The sequence below is a fragment of the Otolemur garnettii genome, unplaced genomic scaffold, assembly GCF_000181295.1.
Source record: "Otolemur garnettii isolate 467f Iridium unplaced genomic scaffold, OtoGar3 scaffold00015, whole genome shotgun sequence".
Classification (NCBI taxonomy): domain Eukaryota; kingdom Metazoa; phylum Chordata; class Mammalia; order Primates; family Galagidae; genus Otolemur; species Otolemur garnettii.
Genome location: NW_003852410.1, coordinates 13,927,207 through 13,942,107, shown reverse-complemented (window position 1 = coordinate 13,942,107; position 14,901 = coordinate 13,927,207).

Here is a 14,901-nt window from a genome sequence, read left to right as displayed (position 1 = left end):
GGGTGAGAGCAGGGCCCTGGGGTAGGAGCATGACATGGGTGAGAGCAGGGCCCTGGGGTAGGAGCATGACACGGGTAAGAGCAGGGCCCTGCGGTAGGAGCATGACATGGGTGAGAGCAGGGCCCTGGGGTAGGGACATGACATGGGTGAGAACAGGGCTGGTGTAGCTGGAGGGGGACCACTGAAGGGCTGAGCAAGTTATCTCACTGCTATGCAATGAAAGTTAGAAATTAATAATTTAAAAGCCCAAGATGCTCTCATATATTTGGAAACGTAAAACTATTTCTAAGTAACATGGGTCAACAAAGAAATCATCATGAGAATTTCAGTGCTCGGCGCAATGCAGTAACCAGTTCATAACCCAGAGCAAATCACTTATCAACCGAAGAGACAAGTGTGGAAAGGGCCTCTGCTGGTCACATACGAGCCCACTTCTGAGCATTCTGGGGCCTGGGAGGCAGGTAATTAGCACTACCAGGTAAAATACAGGATGCCCAGCTGAATTTGAATTTCAAGTAAATATGAATAACTTTTTAGTCTAAGTATGTCTTTTGTACTATTTGAAATATACTTTTCCTAAAAACTATCCATTGTTTACCTGAAATCTAAATTTAACCCAGCATCCTGTGTGTGTAGCTGGGCATCCCAGTGGAGCACTGCACAGCTGTGGGGGAAGGATCTCAGGGGTCTGTGGAGAGTGGGCGACCCCTGAGAGTTTCCCTTTCTACTTCTGTCCCACCTTGTCCTGTTTCATAGCCCTCTAGGAGGCACATCTGGGCAGCAGGGGAGGGGGCACCCATCTCTCTAGGGGCCAAGGGGCAGGCCTCCAGGCATGTTCAAGGCCAAGTCAGGGAGCTGGGGTGACTCAGCCCCCTCCCCAGACCACGGTACCTCACAGACCTCCAGGCTCCGCTCGAGTCTGCTCAGGACTGCGCCCACTTGGTGCCAGGCTCAGGATTTGAGCCTGGAGTGTGGGGACCTTTGGCCTTCACTGGCGGCATGACGGAGCAGCGAGAACTCAGGAGTTGGAGCTGAATCCACTGGGGCTCACCTTTTACTTTGGGAAACAAACAAAAATGCAGCCCAGAATTTCACAATTGGTGGTGGGGACCCATTTAGCATGAGCTCCGATAAGTCTCATACCTGTTCTGACTTCAGTTTCCTCATCTGTGTAGTGGAGGGAGCGGTACCTTTCAGGCATTCTTTGTGAGAAGCTGTGTGTGTCTATGTGGTTGGTTGGGGACAGTAAATGGTTGGAGCATTTAGTTTGGTTTCACATAGGTTGACTCTGAGGATCACAGAGGGACAGCCTGAGGAGGGGAAGGGGAGGTGGAGGGGTGGGTCTTGGAGCTGCACTTGTGCCATGCCTCACACAGACCAGAAAAGGTTGTCATCTCTTTTTTTTCCCCGAGACTCTATGGCCCAGGCTGGACTGCCCTGGCATCACAGCTCACAGTAACCTCAAACTCCTGGGTTCAAGCCATCCTCCTACCTCAGCCTTCCAAGTAGCTGGGACTACAGGGGCCTGCCACAATGCTTGGCTGCTTTTTCTATTTTCAATAGAGACCAGAGACAAGGTCTGGCTCTTGCTCAGGCCAGTTTCCAACTTCTGAGCTCAAGCAATCCACCTGCCTTGGCTTCCCAGAGTGCTAGGATTACAGGCATGAGCCACCTTGCCCGACTGAAAAGAACATTCTTAACAGTGGCATGGAGATTGAGAGCCCCAAACTTCTTTTGCTTCTGCCATGGTTGTTATTTAAGCTTTTTTGAGCCTCAGTTTCCTCATGTCAAGTGAAAAGGACTTCCGCATGGAGGTTAAGGGAGACCACGCCTGAGTGTGGTTCGGGGCACTGTCCTGACTCAGCAGGAACTTGCTAAGGAAGCTGCTGCAGCAGCTGCGTGGATCGTCCTTGCTGCCCACATCTCTGCTGCCCGCATCTCTGCTCAGGTGCCATGGGCATCCTGCGGGACGTCTGGAGGGGCAGAGGCAGGGTGGCAGAAGTGAGCTGCAGGAGGATCCCTTTCCTCTCCACCCTTCTTTCCGGGTGTGTTCAGATGTGCGGGACAGTGGCACCAGGAATTACTTCATCAGAGAAGTCCCCCACAGACAGCTCCAAAGGGGACTAATGGGTAATTGGTTTGGTGGCCAGTAGTTGTATTTTCAAGTCTAATCTCCCTACTTAAATATGGGAGATTAGATGTTTTCCTGAAACATTTGAACCAGCTCTTTAGAACAGAGCTGCTCAGACTTCTACCCCAGTCCATGCAGATCCACCTCTCCTTATTTCTTCCTTTACCTTTTAGGGTTATTTTCCAACCTACCATGTTGCGAGTGCTCATAGGGGAATCTACTAGTTCCCAGATCTGGCTGCCTTGGACTCAGCTGGAGAAATTTGTTTCAAAAATGCAGACTCCGGGGCTCCACCCTCAGCTTCTGGGGGTGATCTGCTTGGGAATCTGCATGTCAACGTGCGGGGTGAGTCTAATTCTGATGGTAAACCAAGTCCAGGCACCATTGGCCCAATCTCATTTTTCTTCTTTGAAATTTCTTTTCTTTTTTTTTTTTTTTTGAGACAGAGCCTCAAGCTGTCCCCCTGGGTAGAGTGCTGTGGCACCACAGCTCACAGCAACCTCCAACTCCTGGGCTCAAGCGAGTCTCCCGCCTCCGCCTCCCAAGCAGCTGGGACCACAGGCGCCCACCACAACGCCCGGCCATTCCCTGGTTGCAGCCGTCATTGTTGTTTTGGCGGGTCCGGGCTGGGGACTCGAACCCGCCACCCTAGGTGTACGTGGCTGGCGCCCTAGCCGGCCGAGCCATAGGCGCCGAGCCAGAAACCTGTGTTTTAACAAGCCTTCCGGGTGATCCTGATGTCCCCTGAAGTTAAAGAACTTCCAGATGATAGACTAAATGTTATGTTTAGTGCTTTAATTCAACTGGAGTCAGCTTTGGGTGTGGTTCTAAACTACTGATTTCCCCCAGTTATTAGGACACATTTACTAAATGGTTCTTTCCATTCCCAAACTATCCAAAGCATTTGTTGAGTGCCTATTGCATGCTAGGCTGGCCTAGTTATAGGGGCTATAAAGATCTTCTCAGCCTGGTGTGGTGGCTCACGCCTGTAATCCTAGTACTCCGGGAGGCCGAAGCAGGAGGATCCCTTGAGCTCAGGAGTTCAAGACCACCATAAGCAAAGTAAGTCCCCCTTCTCTACTAAAAATACGAAAATTGTCCAGACGTTGTGGTGAGTACCTGTAGTCCCAGTTGTTTGAGAGGCTGAGGCAGGAGGATATGGTTTCAGCCCAGGAGTTTGGGGTTGCTGTGAGGTAGGCTGACACCATGGCACTGCAGCCTGGGCAACAGAGTGAGACTCTGTCTCAAAAAAACCCCAACCAACCAAACAAAAAAGCTTCTCTACCTTATACAGCGGAAAACTGGGGGGCAAATAAGCCTCATATAAGAGTACAAAATAAGCCACATTCTAATGAAAGCTGGCAACAGAGCTCCATGCGGAACTAACGATGGGAGGAGGTAAAGGCTTCACGGAGATGCGCCTGGGCTCCAGCTGACGTGGACAGATGCTCACGCAGGACTGCAGCCTCTGTTTAACCAAGCTCTGGATACTCAGGGATAGAAAGAAATGCAGCCCCTCTATCTCCCACCTGCTCCCCTTGAAGCAGCGAGTGTTGACTGTGCGGGGAGGTGGTCCTCTTCTTGCTGGCACATGTATTCTACACCTAGCACGTGCTTCCAGGGTGCCCACACAGCACGTTCCAGCCTTGTGTTTTTCTCTCTCAACAACATGCATGGCCATCCCGCCAGCTTGTAGAATATCAGAATCCACTCGACTCTTCTCCCGTTGATGGACCTCAACCTTGGGTCTAGGCATTGGCCATTTTTTTTTTTTTTTTTGAGGCAGAGTCTCACTTTGTCAACCTTGGTAGAGTGCCATGATGTCACAGCTCACAGCAACCTCAAATTCTGATCCCCTTGCGTCAGCCTCCTGAGTAGAGGCACCCCCTACAATGCCGACTATACTTTTAGAGATGGGGGGGGGGTGTCCAGCTCTTGTTCAGGCTGGTCTGGAACTCATGAGCTCAGGCAATCCACCTGCCTTGGCCTCCCAGAGTACTGGGATTACAGGCCTGAGCCATCGCCCCAGGCCTGGTTTTGGCCATTTGTGATAAATAAATTGTAATTTTGTTTATTTATTTATTGCAGTTTTTGGCCGGGGCTGGGTTTGAACCTGCCACCTCCGGCATATGGCACAGGCGCCACCCCAACTAGTTGTAATTTTGACAGGTATAAGGGGAAGGAAGTTGGAGGGGGCCAAGAAGGAAAGCTGGAGATTGATTTTCAAAGTTAGTAACAGAAGATCCACTTTTATCAAGAAACAGAGGAAGACTCTGGTTTTTGGTAGGAAATGCCTACAACTAAAAAGAGAGGCGTGAACCTGCTCAGGTCTCTCCCAGTAATCTGATCTGGAGCAGGGCTCTGCCTGCCCACCACCCACCCCCAACCGTATTCAAATGATCTGGGACCCGCCTTTGGGGCCCTGGGAAACAGCCCACTGCCGCCCTCAGTATCTGGCTTGGAGGCACCCCAGTCCCAGCTTTCTGGCCTAAGCCTCAACTTCCCTTTATTTTCAGCCCCTGCAGATTTCCAGGGAATTCACCTCCTGCGTTTCCATTCATTTACGCCAGAGTCGTCAAAGGGGGTTGCATAAGAAATGTTGGCAGCCCAAGGAGGCTCTGGGAGCTTCAGATCCGGTCTTCTTCGGAACAGTGAGCCCTTTCTTACCCAGCACAAACAAGCCCGAGACCTGCCCCCGCCTCCCTTTCCCCTCAAGGTACAAGTCTACTTTGAAATCCACAGCAAAGGCTTCGAGGTGTGGTCTCATTTTGGCAAAAACCTTAATTCCCCTTATTTTAGGAGTGGGGAGAGTAATGGGTTCAGATGCTTATGTATGACTTAATAAGAGTCACGTGTGTGAGGGGATTCCTATGGAATGAAAGGTCGTCTGTGTGTCCCCACAATTTATTCCCATTGTTATGGGAGCAACCCTGGGGGACGGGCGGTGTGCAGTTTACACAATGGCCACCAGAGGGGGCACGGCGCCTTGAGAACGGCCTGGTTCCTCCTCGACTTTTTTTTTTTTTTTTTTTTTTTTTGGAGACAGAGTTTCACTATGTCACCCTCGGTAGAGTGCTCTCACGTCCCAGCTCACAGCAACCTCAAACTCTTAGGCTCAAGTGAGTCTCTTGCCTCAGCCTCCCAAGCAGCTGGGACTACAGGCACCCGCCACAATGCCTGGCTATTTTTTGGTTGCAGTTGTCATTGTTGTTTGGAAGGCCAGGGCTGGGTTCAAACCCACCAGCCCAGGTGTATGTGGCTGGTGCCCTAGCCGCTGAGCTACAGGTGCCGAGCCCCTCCTGGACATTCTGAAGGAGGAAGCCTGTTTGCTTGCAACCTTTGTGTAATGCAGGAGTTGTCACCTCCTCGTGAGCAGCTAATCAGATAAATGGAGAGGTTTCTTGCTGGGAATTTAAGGAAAGACACGTCCAATAATGCAAACGTTAAGTTCTATAAATAATACTGCTGGTAGGCTCATGAGTGTGGATCTAGTCTGCTGTAATCATTGACATTTAAACTGTAAGTGGACAGTGAATAGAGGCTTATTTCCTGCTGTAACAAGTAAGTCAGAACCTGCCTCGGAGGTCCTGCTACTTGTTAATAACTGATCTTTGAGCAGGGTTGTAAAGAAGTGACAGTTTTTTGGTCCCCAGAACCTGTTTGATAATTATCTTCAACTGTAGACAGCTACCATAACCAGACCTGTGCTGTACCTACTCTGGGTAGAATTATGGATTTGGGGGCCCAGGGAAGAGCTGAAGGTGGCCACAGTGCCTGACACAGCTGAGTTGCTTCCAGAGACTTCCATTCCCTGTTACCCTGTCCAGAATACTGGCTGCAGCAGGGTCCAAGCTCAGGGCATCATGGACGTCATCTGACTTAATCTTCCTGACAATGAACCAATTGATCATACCCATTAAAAAAATAAGGGACTAGCCTAAAGTAGTTAAATGTTTACCCAAGGTCACATAATAGCAGAGCTGGGATTTGAGCCCATGTTTGTAGGACTGCATTCATTTATTCCTTCATCCATCAGACATATATTGTGTGCCCTTTGTTCCTGGCAGCATGCTGGGTGACCAGGATGTGGTAAAGATGACAAGATTCCTGTCCTTAGAAAGCCTCCAGGGAAGGATGGCAGGCTGGCAATGAGTAAAATAAAAAATGAAGATATTTTGGATGGTTGCTCTAAAGAAAAGAAAGAGGGGAATTTGATAGATAGTAGGGGTGGCAGCAGAGAAAGATTAGTTAATTAATTAATTTATTTGTTGTTGTAGTTGTCATTGTTTAGCAGCCCCGGGCTGGTTCGAACCTGCCAGCCCTAGTGTAGGTGGCTAGTGCCCTAACCACTGAGCTGTGGACACCAAGCCAAGACTTCTTTTTTTAAATTTATTTATTTTAAACAACAATTTATTATTGTTGTTATTTTTTGTAGAGACAAAGTCTTACTTTATTGCCCTCGGTAGAGTGTTGTAGTGTCACACAGCTCACAGCAACCTGCAATTCCTGGGCTTAGGCAATTCTCTTGCCTCAGCCTCCAGAGTAGCTGGGAGTACAGGTGCCTGCCACAGTGCCCAGCTGTTTTTTGTTGCAGTTTGGCTAGGGCTGGGTTTGAACCCACCACCCTTGGTCTATGGGGCTGGCGCCCTATGCACTGAGCCACAGGTGCTGCCCTAAGACTTCTTTTTTAAAATTAAAAACATTTTTTTTAATATCTGTTTTTGTTTTTGTTGTTATTGTTGTTTTTTGAGACAGATTCTCACTATATCACCCTTGGTAGAGTGCTGTGGGATCACAGTTCATAGCAACCTCAAACCCTGGGGCTTAAGCGATTCTCTTGCCTCAGCCTCTCCAGTAGCTGGGACCACAGGCACCTGCCACATTGCTTGGATAATTTTTGTACTTTTAGTAGAGATGGGGGTCTTGCTGTTGCTCAGGGTGGTCTTGAACTCCTGAGCTCAAGGGATCCTCCTGTCTTGGCCTCTCAGAGTATAGGATTAGCACTATATCTAATTAGCAAGATGCAGCCCTCCATCTTATTTAGCCTCACTGACATGCAGACACCGAACCTGCAGATGAGGTATGAGCCACTGCGCCTGGACGAGAAAGTCTGCTCTCCTCCTTAAGTAGGGTGTTTGGTGAAGGTGCTATGGAGACCTGAGGATGAGAAGTCTCCATCCATGGGAAGAGCATACCAGGTGCAGGGCCCAGCCTATGCAAAATCCCGGAGATGGGGACAACCTGACTGCGGGGGGCTGAGAGACAGGAGGCCCATGGGCCCGAGGCACAGTCTCCACTCCACCATGGGCTCCCTGAAGAGTCTGCATGTTGGAGTCCAGCTTCTCCAGACATATGTGCTGCTGTCAGATGCAAGATGAGCCTGTGGCTGGATTCCAGCTCATTTCACCTTTTTTTTTTTAAACATTTAATTCATCCTTGCTGTTCTCCCCCATTCCCCAAGGAAAACCCAGCTGCCAATTCCCTCTTTATTCCAGCCTCTCTCTGGGTCCCTCCATCTGCTTTGGACCAGGGTAGAAACTGCCATCTTCACCTCTGCCAAATGCAGCCTACGTCTTGTTTAGCCTCACTGGCACGCAGACACTGGACCTGAAGATCAAGGGCAAGACTGGCCTTTGGGACGGCCACATTGTTGAGAAGAGCGAATTCAACCACACTGAGGTTGGAGGAAAAATGCAGGTGATGCGTGTGTGAGGATGGTGGCTGCGGTGGCCACAAAGGGAGGGAGGAGGGATGACCCCCCTGTCTGTTAGCAGAGGCTGGCAAGGTAAATTCTGGTCCTTTCACATGATGGAACAGAAAGCAGCATTAAAATAATGACAGAGAGCCACAGTCATTGACCTGAAATGATGACCAGCACATATGGCTAAGAGGAAAAAGCAGTCTAGGCAGAAGGACTGGGGAGTGTGCTTGTGGATTTGCAAGGGCAACAGTTCTGTGCTGGGGGTATATGTGCCTGGAGACAAGTGGTGAAGGAGACACAGCCAAACATGAACAGTCTCCATGACTGGGTGGTGAGATTTAGTGACTTTAAGAGATTTCACTCTTGTTTGTAACCCTTCAGTGGTGCCCACTGTTCTAAGGGTGATGAGGTTTTGCAGACCTGCTCACAAGGCCTTGTGCTGTATGATGCACCCCTGCCCTGCCAGCCTGGCCTCCGTGCACACTCTCCCCACTCCCCCTTTCCTGGCCATCTCTCTTCTCTCCCCAGCTAGCCTCCCCCTTTGCAGCCTCAGGGCCTTTGCACAGGCTCTTTCCTGACCCCACCCACTTTACCTTTGCTTCCTTCCCTCCTCAACTCAGGAGTCACTTGTCACTTCCTTTTTTTTTTTTTTTGAGACAGAGCCTCAAGCTGTCCCCCTGGGTAGAGTGCTGTGGCATCACAGCTTGCAACAACCTCCAACTCCTGGGCTTAAGTGAGTCTCCTGCCTCCGCCTCCCACGTAGCTGGGACTACAGGCGCCTGCCACAACGCCCGGCTGTTTTTTGGTCGCAGCTATCATTGTTGTTTGTTGGGCCCGGGCTGGATTCAAACCCTCCACCTTAGGTGTATGTGGTTGGCACCTTAGCTGCTTGAGCCACAGGCGCCGAGCCCAGGTGTCACTTCCTTAGAGAACCTCCCAACTCCTCCAGGCCTGCTCTGACTGTCTCTCCTGGGCAGTCCCCCACTCCCATGCCCCCAATGAGACAAAATGCCCAGTCATTCTCTCCTGCCAGAATATCAAGTCCAAGAAGGTGTGGACGATGCCTGACACTTGCCCGTATCCACTGTGTGTCCCATGTGGTAGCTGCCTCAGTGCTTGTCGAGTGACTGACACAGCTGCTTTTTTTTTTTTTTTGCTTTTATTTTATTATTATTTTTTTAATGGAGGAGACAGAGTCTCACTTTGTGTCCTTCAGTAGGGTACATAGCTCACAGCAACCTCTGCCAACCTCTGGGTCCCTGGGTTTAAGTGATTCTCTGGCTTCAGCCTCCCAAGTAGCTGGGATTACAGGCACCTGTCAGAACACCCGGCAATTTTTGGTTGAGACGGGGGGTCTCACTCTGGCTCATGCTGAGCACAGGTGATCCACCTGCCTTGGCCTCCCACAGCGCTGGGACTACAGGCGTGAGCCACTACGCCCGGCCCACAGCTGCTTTTCTACATGGTCCGCATTTTTATAACTGCACTTCTTCCTCCTTTAAAGAAAAAAACATTTTTTTCTGACAATGTAGGATCATTGCAAAAATGTAAGATAACTGACAGAATGTTAAATTACCCTCCAGGCAGTCCCCTAGTGATAAACGTCCAGGACTGAGGTGGAATTCACATTTACAGTGGAGGCTCTTACAGGTAATAGGTAATCGCACCTGTTCTGATTTACAAATCAACTTAGGAACAAACTCATTGCTTGGCACCTGTGGCTCAGTGGCTAGGGCGCTGGCCATATATACTGGAGTCGGTGGGTTCGAACCCAGCCCGGGCCTGCCAGACAACAATGACAACTACAACCAAAAAATAGCCGGACGTGTGGTAGGCACTAGTAGTCCCAGCTACTTGGTAGGCTGGAGCAACAGAATTGCTTGAGCCCAGGAGCTTGAGGTTGCTGTGAGCTATGACACCATGGCACTGTACTGGGGGTGGCATGGTAAGATTCTGTCTCCAAAAAAAAAAAAAAAAAAGGGGTAGCACCTGTGGCTCAAAGGAGTAGGGCGCCGGCCCCATATGCCGGAGGTGGTGGGTTCAAACCCAGCCCCAGCCAAAAATTGCAAAACAAACAAACTCTTCTTCTTTGTAACTTGGGGAGTGCCTGTATTATATTATTTGGGGGGATCAGAAAACAAAAGCCATTCTTACTTGGGGAAAAAAGGAAAGAAGCGAAGGGAGGGTGTTTCTGTATCGATTTCTTTCTTGATGGCTATGGTCTGATTGAATGTGGGCTCTGGAGTGAGACTGTCTAAGGTCAGTCCCTGCCCTGTAGTGCTCTCCACCAGCTGTGTGACTTTGTGCAAATGGCTTTCCCTCTCTGAGTCTCAATTCACATCTATTAAAGACCTACTGAGATAATGTGTGTGAAGGGCTTCACAAAGTAATACATATTCATACACAACTCACCTGTCTCTTCCTGGCTAATATGGCCCAAAGCTGATCATTTAACAGCTCCAGGAAAGCAGAGGCATTGTCTGTTTGGCTCCGTACCATAATCCCAGTCCTAGGATGGTGCTTAGCACATAATAAAAGTTCAATAAATACTTCCTGAATAAATTTGAAGATAAAATGTTTGTCAACATTACTCATTTTTGTTGGGTGGTAGAATTGGGAAAGGTGGGCAGCGCCTGTGGCTCAAAGGAGTAGAGCGCTGGCCTCATATGCCAGAGGTGGCGGGTTCAAACCCAGCCCTGGCCACAAAACTGAAAAAAAAAAAAAAAAAAAAGAATTGGGAAAGGTAACTATCATTTCTTTTCTTTTTTCTTTTTCTTTTTTTATTGAATGGTAACTGTGTACAATGATGCACTTTGGGGGTACAGTGCATTTCTTTTCTTTTCTTTTTGAGACAGAGTCTCAAGCTGTCACCCTGGGTAGAGTGCTGTGGCATCACAGCTCACAGCAACCTCCAACTCCTGGGCTCAAGCGATTCTCCTGTCTTTGCCTCCCAAGTAGCTGGGACTACAAGGGCCTGCCACAATGCCTGGCTATTTTTTGGTTGCAGCCATCATTGTTGTTGACAGACCTAGGCTGGATTTGAACCTGCCGGCTCAGGTGTATGTGACTGGTGCCTTAGCTGCTTGAACCACAGATGCCGAGCCACTATCATTTCTTATCCCTTGTTTATTTTAGAAGCCACAGTCTTCAGAGGTCAAAACTTGTGAAATTGGGAATTGAAATTTTGACTTTCTTTCTTTCTTTTTTTTTTTGAGACAGAGTCTCACTTTTGTCACCCTCAGTAGAGTGCTATAGCATCACAGCTCACAGCAACCTCCAGCTCTTGGGCTTAGGCAATTCTCTTGTGTCAGACTTCTGAGTAGCTGGGACTACAGGTGCCTGCCACAACACACAGCTAGTGAAATTTTGGCTTTCACGTGTGTTGAGCAGTCAGCACAGAATATGCTTTGCGCCAGGTTGGTTGGCTGAAATGACGTTGCTGCCCAGGCATCTTAACATGCAGCCTCATTTGCCCAGACCTTAGGTGGTGCTCTTCTTCTTACCCTGTTCTCCCACAGCTCAAGGCCAAGGGACCAAAGTTTACTGTGGTGTCATTGCCAGATCTCAGGGAGTCCATCCAATACTGGACAGACTCCAAGATGCACCCTGCTCCTTCTCTTTGGCCTAATGGGTTAGATTCAAAATCGTCTTTGGAAGTCTTTCTTGGCTCGGCGCCTGTGGCTCAGGTGGCTAAGGCGCCACCTACATACAACTAAGGTGGCGGGTTTGAATCCAGCCTGGGCCCGCCAAACAACAATGATGGCTGCAACCAAAAAATAGCCGGGCGTTGTGGTGGGCACCTGTGGTCCCAGCTACTTGGGAGGCTGAGGCAGGAGACTCACTTGAGCCCAGGAGTTGGAGGTTGGGGTGAACTGTGAGGCCAGGGCACTCTATCCCAGGGGACAGCTTGAGGCTCTGTCTCAAAAAAAAAAAAAAAAGAAAATCTTTCTTAATATCCTCTTTTTCTTCTATTTGGAGACCATTCCAAAGGGGGAATCTATCCCAGTGAAATCTATAGAATAATAAGAATAGCTGGGTGCAGTAGCTCAGGCCTGTAATCCCAGCACTCTGGGACCCTGATATAGATGGATAGCTTGAACTCGTGAGTTTGAGACCAGCCTGAGCGAGAGTGAGACCCCATCTCAAAAAAAAACCTGGACATTGTGGCAGATGCTTGCAGTTCCAGCTACTTGGGAGGCTGAAGCAAGAGGATCACTTGAGCCCAAGAGTTTGAGGTTGCTGTGAGCTATGATGCCATGGCACTTTGCCTGGGGCAAGAAAGTGAGACTTTGTCTCAAAAAAAAAAAAAGAAAGAAAGAAAGAAAGAAAAAGTAAAGTAAGACTTGGCAAGTGAATAGGTAAAGGGCTCCTTTATTTGAATTGAGTTATGAATACATTTTCCCTGTTCTATCCGATTAGGCTTTTGGTTCTAAACTTTTTCATGTTCATCAGGAAAAACTCACTGTCCTTTTTCTTTCTTTCTTTTTTTTTTAATTCCAGGGAAAGGTTAGGTTGTTTCTCTTAAATTTCCTAAATTGTGCCCAGTGGAACTAGGGTTCTGTAAAATGGTATATTAATAAACCAATCAAGTAATTAAAAAAAGTAACATACATCTAACATTTATTAAATATGTTCCAGGTGGTGTAAAGTACTGTTGTATTTGGTGAATCTGTATCAATTCAGTTGCATGATGTCTCTGTGACCTTCATCAATTTTCATATGCATCTATCAAAAAATTGAAGCACAGGCTCGGTGCCTATGGCTCAAGTGGCTAAGACGCCAGCCACATACACCTGAGCTGGCAGGTTCAAATCCATCCTGGGCCCACCAAACAACAATGACGGTTGCAAGCAAAAAAAAAATAAAATAAAATAAATAGCCAGGCGTTGTGGCAGGTGCCTCTAATCCCAGCTACTGGGGAGGCGGAGGCAGGAGAATTGCTTGAGCCCAGGAGTTGGAGGTTGCTGTGAGCTGTGATGCCATGTCGCTCTACCCAGGGTGACAGCTTGAGGCTGTGTCTCAAAAAAAAAAAAAAGAAAAAGAAAAAAGAAAGAAAGAAATTGAAGAAAGGGTGACTAAATTCCCCACGGTCACATAGCCAGTGGCTAAGTCAGGATGTGAATGTAGATGCTGGTTGCAGAGTTTGCATTTAACCGCTGTGCTTTGCCACCTCTTAAAGAAGTTTGGGGCTTATGACGGCCTAGGTTGGACAATTTAACCTGGGTGTTTGTTGCAGGACTTTTAAAACATGCTAATGTGTGTTGTGAGCCTCCAAAAGGAGAATAGAAGACACATAGTCCCTCAAGTTCGACTGACCACAGCACCTTTCCCCCACACTTTCCTATTATCTTCAGGAAATAGTGTCCACAGAACACTGCAAAGGGAACCCTCCGTGTTAGGTTAGGTTATTGTGACTGTTACATTGGGATTTGTTTTTAACATCAATCCCTTCCTGCAAGAGTTTTGCCCCTGGAATTGAATTAGAGCTCTAAAACCCAGTATAAAAATGAACATAGTCTTGATTCTCTCCCTAACTGCTTTTGTTAGTAAATTCACTGGATACTGAAAAAAGGACAGATTTGGAACTCAATGGAGCCTAGGGATATTTAGGAGATTTATTTTTGGCACAGCCCTCGAATCTCCTCCTGTTTTGTCGTGGGGAAACATTTGCCAGTTTGGTCTCAGCTGGTCTGGTGAACAGACGCCCCACCCGACTCCAAGCTTCCTGACAGTCAGATGAAGATGGATATGCGGTGCCTGCCAAGGCTGCCTCCCTGGCCAGGACAGCGATGTCCATCTCTCCGCGTGGTGCTCTGGGCAGTGTCCACGCTGGGGCAGGGAGAGCAGCCCGAGCACAGCCTGGCTGGTAGACTGCGGTGTGCACGTGACTTCACACACACATCCCCACCCGGCACAAGCCCTTCCAGTCCTAATTTCAGTAAATCCCCAAATACTTTATTTTCATGGGAAATGTTTGGATTGCGATTGGTTGAGCATTACTGAGAATAAGACTTGATCTGGGAAGTGGTTCTTAAACTTTAGCTCATCAGTCTCCCCTGGAGGGTTTGTGAAAACAGCCGGCTGGACTCGCCCTCTGGGGTGCCCTCTGCCTGGGAATGTGAATTTCTAATGAGCTTCCAGGTGGAGCTGCTGCCTCTGTCTGGGACAGCACCTGAGAATTACTGATGTGAGAGTTTCTGAATCAGAATCACCTCCCTTAAACTCCCAGCCCTCCCATTAAAAAAAAAAAATCACTCAGCAGGAAGTTCATATATCATAAAACTAATCATTTTAAAATGAACAATTCGGGGGCCTTTAGTATATTCACAATGGTTTGTAACCACCACCTCGATTCAGTTCCAAAATATTTCTATCATTGCAAATGAAATCCCTCACCTGTGAACCAAATTCTCCCCGTTCCCTCACTCTTTCAGCCTCTGCCAACTGCCTGTTTGAGTTCTGTGTCTATGAAATGATCTGTCCTGAATAGTTGGGTTTTTTTTTTTTTTTGAGACAGAGTCTCAGTATGTTGCCCTTGGTAGAGTGCTGTGGCATCACAGCTCACAGCAACCTCCAACTCTTGGGCTTAAATTATCTCATGCCTCAGCCTGCCAAGTAGCTGGGACTACAAGCGCCCACCACAGTGCCTGGCTATTTTTTGGTTGCAGATGGCATTGTTGTTTGGCAGGCCTGGGTAGGATTTGAACCCACCAGCTCCTGTGTATGTGGCTGGCGCCCTTAGCTGCTGAGCTACAGGCGCTGAGCCTGTTGTGAATATTTTATATGTATGGAATCTCATACAACATGTGACCTTCTGTGTTTGGATTTTTCACTTAGCTATAACTTGAATAATATTCCCTTGTGTTTATGCATATATAGAAAAATATATACACCACAATTTGTTATTCATTCATCTGTTGATGCCTGCCATTTTTTTTAGCTGTGTGTAGTTGAACCAGTTACTTAACCTCTCTGAGCCTCAGCTTTTTTTTTTTTTTTTTTTGAGACAGAGCCTCAAGCTGTCCCCCGGCCAGAGTGCCGTGGCATTACAGCTCACAGCAACCTCCAA